We start from the raw sequence: 14,904 nt of genomic DNA, 5'->3' as shown, positions 1-14,904 counted from the left end.
TCCCAATCCAAGAGTACATATAGGTTGTGAGCAATAGCTTGTTCCAAGGAATAAGTGAGCTACACACATGAGGAAAGATGTACTTAGCTTAGATGTTGGAGGAAATTGAAATTAATACATTTTTACGAAGTGAAAAACCATGGAGCTTGGAGGTATGTATTAAAATATGAATCAAAATGTACGCTACAATTTGGATTTGAAACTGTCAGAAGCATTTCAAGTTTATTCTAAATGTCTGCAGCCTGGAGACGAGAAATCAGTCTCCTTGCAAACATTAGAAATTTTACTAAGATTTTCATATGCATTCACAATAAAGAAATTGGCGTGGAAATGGGGTAATGATTTAAAAACAATACATTCATTTAAGTTGATTCTGTGTTTCCTAACCATAAAAGCAAATTATAAATTATCACTTCCTCCCCCACTGTCAGGCTCTAAAATTTTCCTGAGTTTACCTGAAATGTATTTCACAAACTTGCAATGAGTTTGAAATACCAAGACCTTACATTTCAGCTGAGGAAAGTGACAATGGGTGCGTCCTTGCCTCTTCACACTGACTGGCGGGTAAACACAGCAGAGAAACCATCACCATCCCAAAGGCAGAGCACAGTCAAGCTTAAACCTGTTTGGGAAATTTACTTCAAAGATTAGTACTCAACTAATGCTTTTTTGTCTAATTTACTAGGTCAAGATTTCAGTATTCTTCAGTTCAGTTCAGTCGCTCAGTCGTGTCTGACTCTTTGCGACCCCATGAACAGAAGCATTCAAAAGCAATTTAAAAGATAGACACTGAATGGAAAAGTATTCCCCTCCACCCCACCCCCAGGAAATTGCCTAGCTGATTTTTTTAAAGGAAGGATCACATTTCTGATTTTCCATTTTCCTGCATCAAGGAATACAATATTTGGCTTCCAGAGAGGTAGCATAAGCAGAGAAACAGTCACAGAGAAGGCTTAACACCCAGTCCCTGGGAGGAATTGAGCAATAGCTGTGATTGAGAGGGTCAATCATTTAAAGGCTGAAGCTGCCCAGGAATTATATTACATCAGCAAGCGAGGCTGTTGTTGAGAAAAGTGCGTCATGTCATTATCTGATGATTGATCTTCTTAATGCAACTGAATCAAGACTACTTATCCAGTTTTCACACACTGAAAAAGTGTTTTTAACAGTTTTACTTTTTTGTTCAGTTCTAATACACCTGAGGGATGCACAGAGCCACAGTGACAGATCACACAGTGGCTCGCCATGATGGAATTTCTCCATTAAATGGAGAATTGCATCAGAAATTTAGGAGAGAGAAGATGTATACAGAGCTGTAAAAAACATCCCAAGCCTTAAAAAAGTGGCAAAGGAGGGGAGAGATGCCACCCTCTATCGGTAGTCCCATAAAATCAACTCAGAGACTTCGGGTAAATGTGCTGACAACTGGCCAAGAATTGTGGTGCAGATTCCCTCTGGGAGAAGACTTTAATGCTGAGATAATTTCATGACTACACTGTGGAATCACCCGATTGTGTTGGGGAGGAATGCGAAATGGAGAGTATGCGCCTACTTCAAAAGAGATGGGATCAAGAGAGAAACTGCGAATGCCATGGTTGAAGGCATGGGCTGTGGATTGAACCCATGTCTCATGTCTCCTGCATTGGCAGGGAGGTTCTTTACCACTAGCACCACCTGGGAAGCCTTAAATTTACAATACCCTCTACTAACTCCTTTTGTGACTTTTAGTAACTTGCATCATTCCTATAGGCTCCAGTTTCTTCAAAATGAACATTAAACCTACTTTACTTAGCTGATTCAAAGAGGTGATTTTTTAAAGCAATAGAGATTGACATCTGATTTTTCATTAGTTCACCAGGCTCCTCCGTCCATGGAATTTTCCAGGCAAGAATACTGGAATGGGTTGCCATTTCCTACTCAAAGGGACCTTCCCAAACCAGGGATCAAGCCTGCATCTCGTGTCTCCTGTATTGGCAGGCAGATTCTTTACCACCATGCTACCTGGAAAGCCCCAATAATCCATTAATTCATATCAGTTGCCTTCATCCCTTCATTGTTGGTTCTGGTACTGTAGCGGGAAAGCAAAGGATTCAACAGAGATGCAAGATATATGTCTAGTAAAGAGGAGGCTCCTCAATTTCCCTGAGATCCTTCACTGTCCTCTCTGGCATTATCAAAAGACTAACCTTTAAAATAAGGAAATGCTCTAGCTCAGAGCAAGAAAGATGGCCAACTCCAAACTCTTAAATGCTCTGGGCAACTTTCTATCCGTATATGAAGCCCATCAGGATTCATCACCCAGAAAATCTTCTAGATATCATTCAAACACACAAAGTTTTGGACTCTCTCTTTTTCAATTCATAAAATGTACTTAATGCTTATTTAATGGCATAGCTAAAAAACACTTCAATTTGGCCCACAAATTGAGAAATCTGAATGTACCATGTAATTTTCTACAGATTTAAATGTTTCTTTTCTCTTACTTGTAAAGAAAATGGATGCAAAAAAATTTTTTCTGAAATGGGCAAAATAAGCATTCAACATTCAAAAATTCACAGTAATGGGGTAGTAATCCTACAATGTACAGTCTAGTACATTTACTATAATTTCTACAATAATGTATCAATCTAGAAAATGGAAATTTTGCATTTTCCAAGTATTGTGCCTTACAAGTGTTAGCTTTTAAGGTAAATTTAAACTATAGATTTCCATGCTATTGTGACCTCATGCATCTAAAATGAAAGCGTCAAAAAAATTGATTATAAGCATTCCATTGTTCTAATATTTCACTGTTTCTGCACAATTTCCATATCTATACCTTTAACACTTTTTTCTCTTTGAAGTGTTAGTTGCTCAGTCATGCCCAACTCTTTGCGACCCCGTGGACTGCAGCCCACCAGGCTCCACTGTCCATGGGATTTTCCAGGCAAGGATACTGGAGTGGGTTGCCATTTCCTTCTCCAGGGGATCTTCCTGACCCAGGGATCAAACCCAGGTCTCCTGCATTGCAGGCATATTCTTTACCGACTGAGCTATGAGGGAAGCCTCAGTACAATTAATCTGTAGGCTGCTGCTGCTGCTGCTAAGTCACTTCAGTCATGTCCGACTCTGTGACCCCATAGACGGCAGCCCACTAGGCTCCTCTGTCCCTGGATTTCTCCAGGCAAGAATACTGGAGTGGGTTGCCATTTCCTTCTCCAATGCATGAAAGTGAAAAGTGAAAGTAAAGTCGCTCAGTCATGCCCGACTCTTAGCGACCCCATGGACTGCAGCCCACCAGGCTCCTCCGTCCATGGGATTTTCCAGGCAAGAGTACTGGAGTGCGGTGCCATCGCCTTCTCCAATTAATCTGGATAAGCAACACCAAAAGAAGATTCCGAAATATCCATTCAAGATTATAAGAATCACAGTCACTTTCAAAATTATGAGTCTACAGAGCAGTTAAGAAAATTGTATTATCGAAAAGAAACCCAAAATGACTAGAACAGAAGTTAATATTGTAGAAGTTGTTGTTGCTGTTTAGTTGCTAAGTCGTGTCTGACTCTTTTGCGATTCCATGAACTATAGCCTACCAGGCTCCTCTGTCCATAGGGTTTCCTAGGCAAGAATACTGGAGTGGATGGCCATTTGCTTCTCCAGGGGATCTTTCCAAATAAGCGATTGCACCCACATCTCCTGTTTGGCAATCAGATTCTTTACCATTGAGCCACCAGGTAAGCCCAAGATTGTAGAATAACATCAGCTTATTCATGTATAAAGCAAACCAAGTCTGTGCATATCAAAATGTCAAAAACAAATATGCTTTTGTCCCTGCAGTTGCAGGATTACCAGTTGCCATCTGTTAAAAATCAAATTTTAATACAATACAGATAATGAAACTGAGTACACCATGTTATGCTATGGATGGCAAAATACAACCAAGTTTTAAATGATTGATTTATTTATAAACTTATAAGGAAATGTTTTTTAATTAACATACAGAGTTGGTGAACACATGAGAATAAAATAATACCAAAAATTGATACAATGACATATTTAATAAAGATGCTAGCTCCTAATTACCTGATGCAATGAAAATTCCATTTGAATATAAAAAGGAAGACAAAAGATTTAGAAAAATGATGTTTATAGGAGAAAAGAGGTGAGATTACCAGCTGCTTAGTGATAAAGACCTAGTATTGTTGTCTTTATATGACTGCTGCATCTGGCATGCTGACATGCATGGTGTAATTTCAGAAATGTTTGTTGTAATAAGCTAAATAAACAATTGATAAAAACCAGCCTTTGAAGTATTTGAGAGCTTGTTCATGGACAGATCTGAGGCATGGGGCAAATTAAATAGTAGAAAGAGGTCAAGATCAGGCAACAACTCAACTTCTTTATTAAGTCTGGAGAAGAGAGGTGATTATTCATAGGTATTGTATTCATATATTTATTTAGCCATTCAAAAAATATTTTCCAAACTTACCCAGAGTTTCAGAATAATCGCAGATCTGGATACTTAAGGCTCCCCTGGTGCCTCAGTCAGTAAAGAATCTGCCTGCAATGCCGGAGACCCGGGTTTAATACCGAGGTGGGGAAGATCCTCTGGAGAAGGAGATGGCACCCCACTCCAGAGTTCTTGTTGGGAAATCCCATGGGCAGAGGAGCCTGGCAGGCTACAGTCCATGGGGTCGCAAAGAGTCAGACACAACTTAGCGACTAAACTACCACCACCACTGGATACTTAGTGTTCAACAGGTGAGTCCCTGACCTCCAGGGTCTTGTGAGGTCCAGACTTCACCTACGTTCTGCCTACCTAAGCTGAGGGGTAGCCTGAGAGAGAAGGAGGGTTGCTGTGTATATTCTTAAATCTTATGTTTTTGCTTAAAATCCTTCAGGGTTTTCCCAGTCTTTGGGATACCATTCAAACCTCTTGACAATGCTCACAAAGCCCTTCTGGACTCACCCTCTGCACACCTCCTGGCTTCGTTCTGCCTCAGTCATTTCAAACTCTTTGAAGGAGCTATGAAGCTCGGGCCTTCAGAAATCTCTGCCCATGCTTGTTCTTTGTTCTAGAATTCCATTCCCTGTATTGAGTGAAGAGTGAAAGTCGCTCAGTCGTGTCCGACTCTTTGCGACCCTGTAGACTATACAGTCCATGGAATTCTCCAGGCCAGAATACTGGAGTGGATAGCCTTTCCCTTCTCCAGGGGATCTTCCCAACCCAGGGATCGAACCCAGGTCTCCCGCATTGCAGGCAGATTCTTTACCAGCTGAGCTATCAGGGAAGCCCTGATATTTCCTGTATTATCCACCAGATTAAGTTGAATAAATCCAATTAACAGTTCAAACTTGATTTCAGTGTTTATTTCCTGTGGAAGAGTACACATGTGCTGCAAGCACACACGTGTGCCCACACACATGTGCACACCTGCACACACTCGTACGCCACAGCCAAGCCTGATTCAAGTGTCTTTTTTTTAAGTACTCTTTTTCTTTGCTCTTATTATACTATACCTACATAATGTTTATCAGTTAGGTTTGTAATCACTGATCATTTGCCTCAGTTGAGTTGCAAAAGGAAATCTATCTTATTAAAGTTGTATAAACAGTCCTTACTATATAGTTCAGCCATTAATAAGTTCTCAAAAAAATCCTCACATTATGTGTGTTAATCACTCAGTCATGTCTGACTCCTTGCAACTCCATGGACTGTGTAGCCCACCAGGCTCCTCTGTCCATGGAATTCTCCAGGCAAGAATACTGGAGTCGGTTGCCATTTCCTTCTCCAGGGGATCTTCCTGACCGAGGGATCGAACTCAGATCTCCTGCATTGCAGGCGGATTCTTTACAACCTGAGCTAAAGGGAAGTCTTAGATGCCAAAATAAATAGAAATCATTGTGGAAAAGCCAACATCTCAGAGCTTCAAATAAGAGCTTTTCATCTGGACTCTACATATTCCAATTAGACCTTTTCTATCTATGTTCATTTTGTTATACATCTTTGAGTTAAATATCTCTAAAAACCATAGTTTTAAAAGCCACAACATGACTTCACTCAAATTTAAGAAGAGACCAGTTATTTGCACAAAAGCCATTGAGCAAGAAAATAGATTCTATGTTCAGTGAACCCTAAATGCAATTCTCTTATCCCCTCAATGCTCTGTGAGGGCTCTAAGTGACCTCTCTGGTCTGTTGATCACTCCAAGAAGAAAAGCACAAACATTTTCTACTGAGTTGATTAAATTCCCTCCTTGCATAGGCCTGGATGAAAAATAACAAGTTAGAAAGCCTAGAGACATCGTGTGGTGAAAGAAAGAAGTTGCTAAACCATAGAGATTAATTTACTTTAGATGAACTATTCTTAATATTTTCTTTGTGTTACATAAATTCACAAGAATGTCATTAATTGAATAGAGTAGATAGTTGCTGTAATTTTTTTCAGCAGTAATAAATGTGGCCCAGAGCTAAATTAAGACATCCTTTCCCTACTCAGGGCATGGCTCTTTTTCCGAACAGCTGGTTTCTGTTAATAGGCATATCCTTCCTGCCAGAGCAAGCAAATTTGTAATCCCCATCATGCTTGCTGTGGAACTGCCCCAGAGCACATAATCACAGAGTGCGTTCCTGTTGCTTTACAAGGATTTTTTTTTCTTTCAAAGTTGTACTTTGGGGAGACACACCATCTATTTTACACTCCAGTTTTATGTCTTTCTTAAATTATAGCATCTAATATTTATGGTGAGGAGAAGAAAGTAAAGTTAAAGGTGTACAATTGCCTATTAAAAATATGTTAGCTCACAAATCCTCGAAATATACTAAGTTTTCTGGGATGTTACAGAAACATATTTCAAATGACAGCAGCATCTTCTACCACCCAATTAGGAAATACCAAAAAAAAAAGACTATGGACATAATATATTCAAGATCATATAAGCTCTGAAACTCATTGACCAGGAATGAAATGGCTGCCTTATTATGACTTCATAATTTCATGTTTATCAGGAGTATTAGGCAAATCATTAAGACTTGATTTTTTGAGTTTTATTTGGTTTCATTTTTCATTTGTAATAATGATTCTATTCACAATTTAGTTGTGGAAAAGCAATGATGCTGCTGCTGCTGCTAAGTCGCTTCAGTCGTGTACGACTCTGTGTGACCCCATAGACGGCAGCCCACCAGGCTCCCCTGTCCCTGGGATTCTCCAGGCAAGAACACTGGAGTGGGTTGCCAGTTCCTTCTCCAATGCATGAAAGTGAAAAGTGAAAGTGAAGTCGCTCAGTCGTGCCCTACTCTTAGAGACCGCATGGACTGGAGCCTACCAGGCTCCTCTGTCCATGGGATTTTCCAGGCAAGAGTACTGGAGTGGGGTGCCATTGCCTTCTCCAGGAAAAGCAATACCTGGGCTTAATACTTCATTCACCAGGTAAACATGGTTCATTGCAGTTTCTGATTGTTGGATTGTGGGTCCATAGTTTCAGTTTAATTCCTTTGAGAAGGCATAAGCCTAATTTATAATACTTTAATTCAAACTGTATATTTATTGAAATAAAAGTAGACAGAAAATTACCTTTTCTACCTATGAAGAGAAAACTCACTTAAAGAGAATTTTAAGGTGAATATTTAACCTGTTAAGAGGCAAATAAAAATATTTTCAATCATTTAAAATATACGATCTGTAGAGAACAGACTTGCCATTGTCAAGGGGGAGCGAGAGTGGGGAAGGGATGGATTAGGGGTTTGGGATTAGCAGATGCAAACAATTATATATAGAGTGACTACACAACAAGGTCCTACCATATAGCACAGGGAAATATCATATATTTTATAAATGGAACATACATATATAATTTTTCATGTTCTTTTCCATTATGGTATATATGTATATAAATATATATAACTGAATCACCTCACTGTACAGTAGAAATGGACACAACATTGTAAATCAACCGTATTTCTTTAAATAAACTCATTAAAAAATAAAATAAAACACACGATCTTATTTTTGAGGTATGTAGGAAAGGTTTATTTTTCAAAATACCTTCAAAAGTGAGAAAGAGAGCTGAAAGAATTTGCTCAACAAGTGTAGGTAACATTGGGCAGGAATAAATGGGAAAAATATGCACAGTGATGAGACAGAGGCAGATGACTGACAAATGGATTTAGTCTCTGCCCACCCCTGGATAAACCAATCTCAGAATGAGGTCTCTGGAGATAAAGCAAAAGGCATTTCTAGAGATAAAGAGGACACTTCCTAAAGATAAAGGTTTTGATTAATAGGAAGAGCAAATAGTCCCAAATTTGCATTACCAAATATGATTCAGAAAATATAAACCAAAAACTAACATAAGAGGAAAATGATTAAATAAACCATGATATCAGGAGACCTTTTAGTGAAACAAAATTTCAGTAGGGATATAAAAGATTTGAATAGCATGACTCACAAAATTCAACTAAATTATATATAGCGACCCATTTATAAATTGCCAAATACACATTATTCTTAAATACACATGAATATTAATGATTATCAACAAATTCTGAGATTTTAAGCAAAGAATTTAAATTATATAGGCTGTGTTCTCTGATCACACAGAAATAGGTTACACATCAACAAAAAAATAAGGAACTATAAATCTCCATATATTTAGAAGTTAACAAGCACATTTCTAAATAACCTGTGAGTTATGGCAGAAACCACAATGGAAATTAGAAAGTATTTTTAACTGAATGCTTATGCAAATTCAATGTATCAGACTTGAAGAATGTAGAAAGGCTGTGCTTATAAAGAAATTTATGTCTTTTAATAAACACATTAGAAAATGTACTTACTAAACAAAGTGTGTTAGCCTTAATCCAGAGATGGCCCCACAATGAAACAAATGCTACCTGATATTCACAAGTTTGCGTGGTCCCTGCCCTTGAATTTAGACTTGCCCTTTGGCTTGCTTTCCACCAGCAGAATGCAGCAGATGTGAATCTGCATAATTTCTGAGCTCAGGTCATGGAAAATCTTTTAGCTTCTACCTTTCTTTTTTACAAGAGAAGTCTTAAGAGAGCATGCTTCTGAGCCACCAGGGAAGCCCTGGTGTATGCTTCTACATGCTGTCCTAAAACTCTTCCATCTGTCTCTTTTAGCTTGCTCACTCTGAGCCAAGCCAGCCACTGTGTAAAAAGTTCAGCTATAGAGACCACCGTGCCGTGAGCAAGCCCAAGGCAGCTACAATGAAGAGGCAGTGTAGGGCAAGGGTGATGTACGACAAGCCCCCTACTGCTCCAACCACCCCAATATGAGTTGTCAGACATGTAAATCAAGAAGATACTTAAATGACCCTCCCAGATAGGACTTCAGATGACTCCTGCCCCAGATGCTATCTGTAGTGGCACAAAAGACCCCAGTTAAGCCCTGCCAGCTAACAGACCAATAAGCAGTGACAATTAACTGTTTTTTCAAGCCATTAAGTTTTAGAGTAACTGGTTACAAGGCAAAAGATAATCAAAAAACTTCAATCATCCATCTCAAGAAATTAGAAAATGTTAAATAAGTCAAATTCCCTCCAAAGAAAGAAGAAAATCATAAAAGAAATCATCAGTGAAATCATTAAAACCATTTCAAAAGAGTCTATCAACAAAAGCAAAATTTGGTGTTTTAAAAGGAATTTTAAAATTAATAAACCTCTAGCAAAACTTTAAAGAGAACAGAAAGCAACAAATATTAAGGATGTAAATATTACCAGCATCTATAGACATTAGAAAACAAGTAGAGGCTGTACATATAATAATATCAATTTATTCCCCAAAATTTAAAGTTTTAGGTAAAATGAGAAAATTCCAAGAAAATAAAATTTAAAGACACTAGCCCAAATATAGAAAATTGAAACAGCCCAATATTTAACACAATTTTAAATTTTGTGGAAATCTAACACTGCTGCTGCTGCTGCTAAGTCACTTCAGTTGTGTCCGACTCTGTGCGATCCCATAGATGGAAGCCCACCAGGCTCTCCCGTCCCTGGAATCCTCCAGGCAAGAACACTGGAGTGGGTTGCCATTTCCTTCTCCAATGCATGAAAGTGAAAAGTGAAAGGAAAGTCGCTCAGTCGTGTCCGACTCTTAGTGACCCCATGGACTGCAGCCTACCAGGCTCCTCCGTCCATGGGATTTTCCAGGCAAATTTAACACAAATTTCCACAAATAAAACTCTAGGCCAAAATTACTTAATCAGTGAATTCTACTAACAGGCGTAGTTCAACTCCTGCACAAACTCTTCTGAGGAAAAAAAAAATTAAAGGATAGAATACTTCTCAATTTCTTTTAAAATTTCAGCAGAATCTGGATATAAAACTTAACTGAACATAGATAGAAATATTAAACAAAATACCAGCAAATCAAATCCACCAATACAAGAATATACATTATAACCAAGGTTGGATTTATTCCAAGAATAGAATGGAGTTTTAATATTTAAAAACTCACTGTAGTTTGCAACATTATGAGAATAAAGAAGAAAAAATGCTACCACCCCAGTAGGTGCAGAAAAAGTGATAAATATCAACATCAATTCATGTCAAAAACAAAAATAAATTATTAGCAAACCACTAAAGAAGGAAATTTACATGTATAGAAATCAATATCAGATCAATGTTATATATGATCACAAAAAGATAAAACTAGAATCGAGGTTATAAGATAGTTTCATGCCATAGGAATAGGGCAAGTTCTTAAACTGAAAGGCACTAACTATAAAGTCTTAAATCACTAAGTAAAGGGAAAACAACTTAATAAAAAGTGAGCAGACCACTTAAATTAGAAACTTACAAAAGGCAATATGAAACACCCAATAAACTAGTGAAAATTGTTCAATTTATTTAGACATCAGGGAAATGCACATTATAACTGTAGTAGGATACCAATACACACCCAACATATTAGCTAAAAAATATTTTAACTGAATCACCAAGTGTTGGCAAATATGAAGCCAAAGGAACTCTTTTATTTCAGATCACACTGTGAATTTATATAAACATTTAGGGAAATTGCTTGGCATTACCTACTAACACCAAACATTAGATACTTTATGACTCAGTATTTTCACACTTCTTTTTAAGCAATTCCTAACAGAGTTGGTGATGGACAGGGAGGCCTAGCGTGCTGCAATTCATGGTGTCGCGAAGAGTTGGACACGACTGAGCGACTGAACTGAACTGAACAGAAATACACTCACACACACGTCCAAATGTCATGTAAACAATGTTCATAGCAGCAGTACTTTAAATGATAAAAACTCTGAATGACTCAAGTGCCCTTTAACAGCAGTAAAGTAGATATATTGTGAATAAATATATTCATACAATAGAAACAACAGCAATGCAAATTAATGAATACACCACCTGGAACAAAATGAATAATTCTTGTAAACTAAGTACTGAAAAAATCCAAGCGCAATATAATTCATATAGTATGATCATATTCAAATTCATGGAAAAAATCATCTATAGTGTTAGAAACCAATTCTCTAGTAATCTTTGGGTAGAGGGAGAAGCTTGTGGCTACAAGTGGCATGAGAAGGTTGTGGTTATAAGGGAATTCTAGAGACTACTAATGTTCCAGTAACTGACCTGGGTTAAGTTCATTTTCTGACTTTTCATTCAGTAGTACACTTATGACAAGTACATTTTTCTACATGCATGCAATATCAATGTATTTTACATGTATGTTACACTTCAATAAAACTATTTTAAATAATGTATTAGAGACTGCCTCTTGCAGCAGCATGTTGGAATAGTTATTCTGGAAAAAAAAATCCTATCAGTACAAAACTGCCAAAAATAAATATTACAAATCTCCTAATAAGTGCATTGGCTTTCCAAGTAGTGTGGTAGCAAGAACCTGCCTGCCAATGCAGGAGACACAGGAGATGTGGGTTCAGTCTCTGAGTTGGGAAAATCTCCTGGAGAAGGAAACAGTATTCTTGCCTGGAAAATCCCATGGACAGAGGATTCTGGAGACCTACAGTCCATAGGGTCAAAAGAGTTGGACGTGACTGAGCAACTGAGCGCACACGCACGATAAGTGCATTACAAGAAAATAAGAGACATTTTCCAAAACTAGAAAAGAAGAAAATGAAAACCAGAATGGTATATGAACTAATGAAAGTCAAAGAGGAGAGTGAAAAAAGTTGGCTTAAAACTCAACATTCAGAAAACTAAGATCGTGGCATCCAGTCCCATCTCTTCATGGTAAATAGGTGGGGAAACAATGGAAACAGTGAGAGACTTTATATTTTGGGGCTCCAAAATCACTGCAGATGTTGCCTGCAGCCATGAAATTAAAAGATGCTTTCTCCTTAGAAGAAAAGCTACGACCAACCTAGACAGCAGATTAAAAAGCAAAGACATCACTTTGCCAACAAAGGTCTGCCTAGTCAAAGCTATGGTTTTTCCAATAGTCATGTATGGGTGTGAGAGTTGGACTATAAAGAAAGCTGAGCACCAAAGAATTGATGCTTTTGAACTATAGTGTTGGAGAAGACTCCAGAGAGTCCCTTGGGCTGCAAGGAGATCCAGTCAGTCCATCCTAAAGGAAGTCAGTCCTGAATATTCATTGGAAAGACTGATGCTGAAGCTGAAACTCCGATACATTGGCCACCTAATGCCAAAACCAACTCATTGGAAAAGACCCTGATGCTGGGAAAGATTGAAGGTGGGAGGAGAAAGGGACGACAGAGGATGAGATGGTTGGATGGCATCACTGACGCTATGGATGTGAGTTTGAGCAAGCTCTGGGAGTTGGTGATGGACAGGGAAGCCTGGCGTGCTGTAGTCCATGGGGTCGCAAAGAGCTGGACACAGCTGAGCAGCTGAACTGACTGACTGACTGATGTGAACTAATGACAGTTTTTGCAACTTTGGGGTGTTTGATAATTTTGTTAATGAAATGGCTTGATTATCCTTAGATACACAGGGCATTTGACCTAACACTTCTACAAAAAGCAGAGATTCTCAAAAGGAAAGGATGGGCTAGGAATGTGTGTGTATGCTTGTGTTTGTGTGTGTGTGTGTGTTCACAAAGAAAGACAAGGAACCTTATCAGGATTCACCTCCTTTACACACACACACAAAATCAAATTTTCTCCTAAAGACACAACATGACCCCTTCAAAAAGTTTTGGAGTCTGAATTTATGAGTAAGTATAGTAACTCAGCATTGGCCACAGGACTGGAAAAGGTCAGTTTTCATTCCAATCCCAAAGAAAGGCAATGACAAAGAATGCTCAAACTACCACACAATTGCACTCATCTCACACGCTAGTAAAGTAATGCTCAAAATTCTCCAAGCCAGGCTTCAGCAATATGTGAACCGTGAACTTCCTGATGTTCAAGCTGGTTTTAGAAAAGGCAGAGGAACCAGAGATCAAATTGCCAACATCCGCTGGATCATGGAAAAAGCAAGAGAGTTCCAGAAAAACATCTATTTCTGCTTTATTGACTATGCCAAAGCCTTTGACTGTGTGGATCACAATAAACTGTGGAAAATTCTGAAAGAGTTGGGAATACCAGACCACCTGATCTGCCTCTTGAAAAATTTGTATGCAGGTCAGGAAGCAACAGTTATAACTGAACATGGAACAACAGACTGGTACCAAATAGGAAAAGGAGTTCGTCAATTCTGTATATTGTCACCCTGTTTATTTAACTTCTATGCAGAGTACATCATGAGAAACACGGGACTGGAAGAAACACAAGCTGGAATCAAGATTGCCAGGAGAAATATCAATAACCTCAGATATGCAGATGACACCACCCTTATGGCAGAAAGTGAAGAGGAACTAAAGAGCCTCTTGATGAAAGTAAAAGAGGAGAGTGAAAAAGTTGGCTTAAAGCTCAACATTCAGACAACAAAGATCATGGCATCCGGTCCCAACACTTCATGGGAAATAGATGGGGAAACAGTGTCAGACTTTATTTTTCTGGGCTCCAAAATCACTACAGATGGTGACTGCAGCCATGAAGTTAAAAGACGCTTACTCCTTGGAAGGAAAGTTATGACCAACCTAGATAGCATGTTCAAAAACAGAGACATTCCTTTGCCAACAAAGGTTCATCTTGTCAAGGCTATGGTTTTTCCTGTGGTCATGTATGGATGTGAGAGTTGGACTGTGAAGAAGGCTGAGCACCAAAGAATTGATGCTTTTTAACTGTGGTGTTGGAGAAGACTCTTGAGAGTCCCTTAGACTGCAAGGAAATCCAACCGGTCCATTCTGAAGGAGATCAGCCCTGGGATTTCTTTGGAAGGAATGATGCTAAAGCTGAAACTCCAGTACTTTGGCCACCTCATGTGAAGAGTTGACTCATTGGAAAAGACTCTGATGCTGGGAGGGACTGCGGGCAGGAGGAGAAGGGGACGACAGAGGATGAGATGGCTGGATGGCATCACTGACTCGATGGACGTGAGTCTGAGTGAACTCCGGGAGTTGGTGATGGACAGGGAGGCCTGGCGTGCTGCGATTCATGGGGTTGCAAAGAGTCGGACACGACTGAGCGACTGATCTGATCTGACAGTGCTGAGCTACAGAGGCTACAATCTGTGAAAGACTCACCAAAGTAGAAGCTTAAGCTTAATCAATAACCCCACATCCTATCTCCATTGGTATAAACTGTGTACTTCCTACCAATGAGGAACATAAGCCAATTCACACTTAGGGAGATCAGTTCAGCAAGGACTTACCTCTGCCTTCTCCCCACCCCACCCCTTGATCCTTTTCTTCTTGTCCTCTGAATCATTTACACTGTCCCCTAATATTGTTTTTGCTAAGTGGTCAGTCCGATTGTTCCCATCCCTGTGTGGTTTCAGACAGAGTCCTAGGATCCCAGTAATTCTTTTTAGTATAGCAAGAGAGGTGATGACATAGTCAGTATAACCACAT

The sequence above is a fragment of the Bos taurus genome, chromosome 4 (assembly GCF_002263795.3).
Source record: "Bos taurus isolate L1 Dominette 01449 registration number 42190680 breed Hereford chromosome 4, ARS-UCD2.0, whole genome shotgun sequence".
NCBI lineage: Eukaryota > Metazoa > Chordata > Mammalia > Artiodactyla > Bovidae > Bos > Bos taurus.
Note: the sequence above shows the minus strand (reverse complement) of the source record.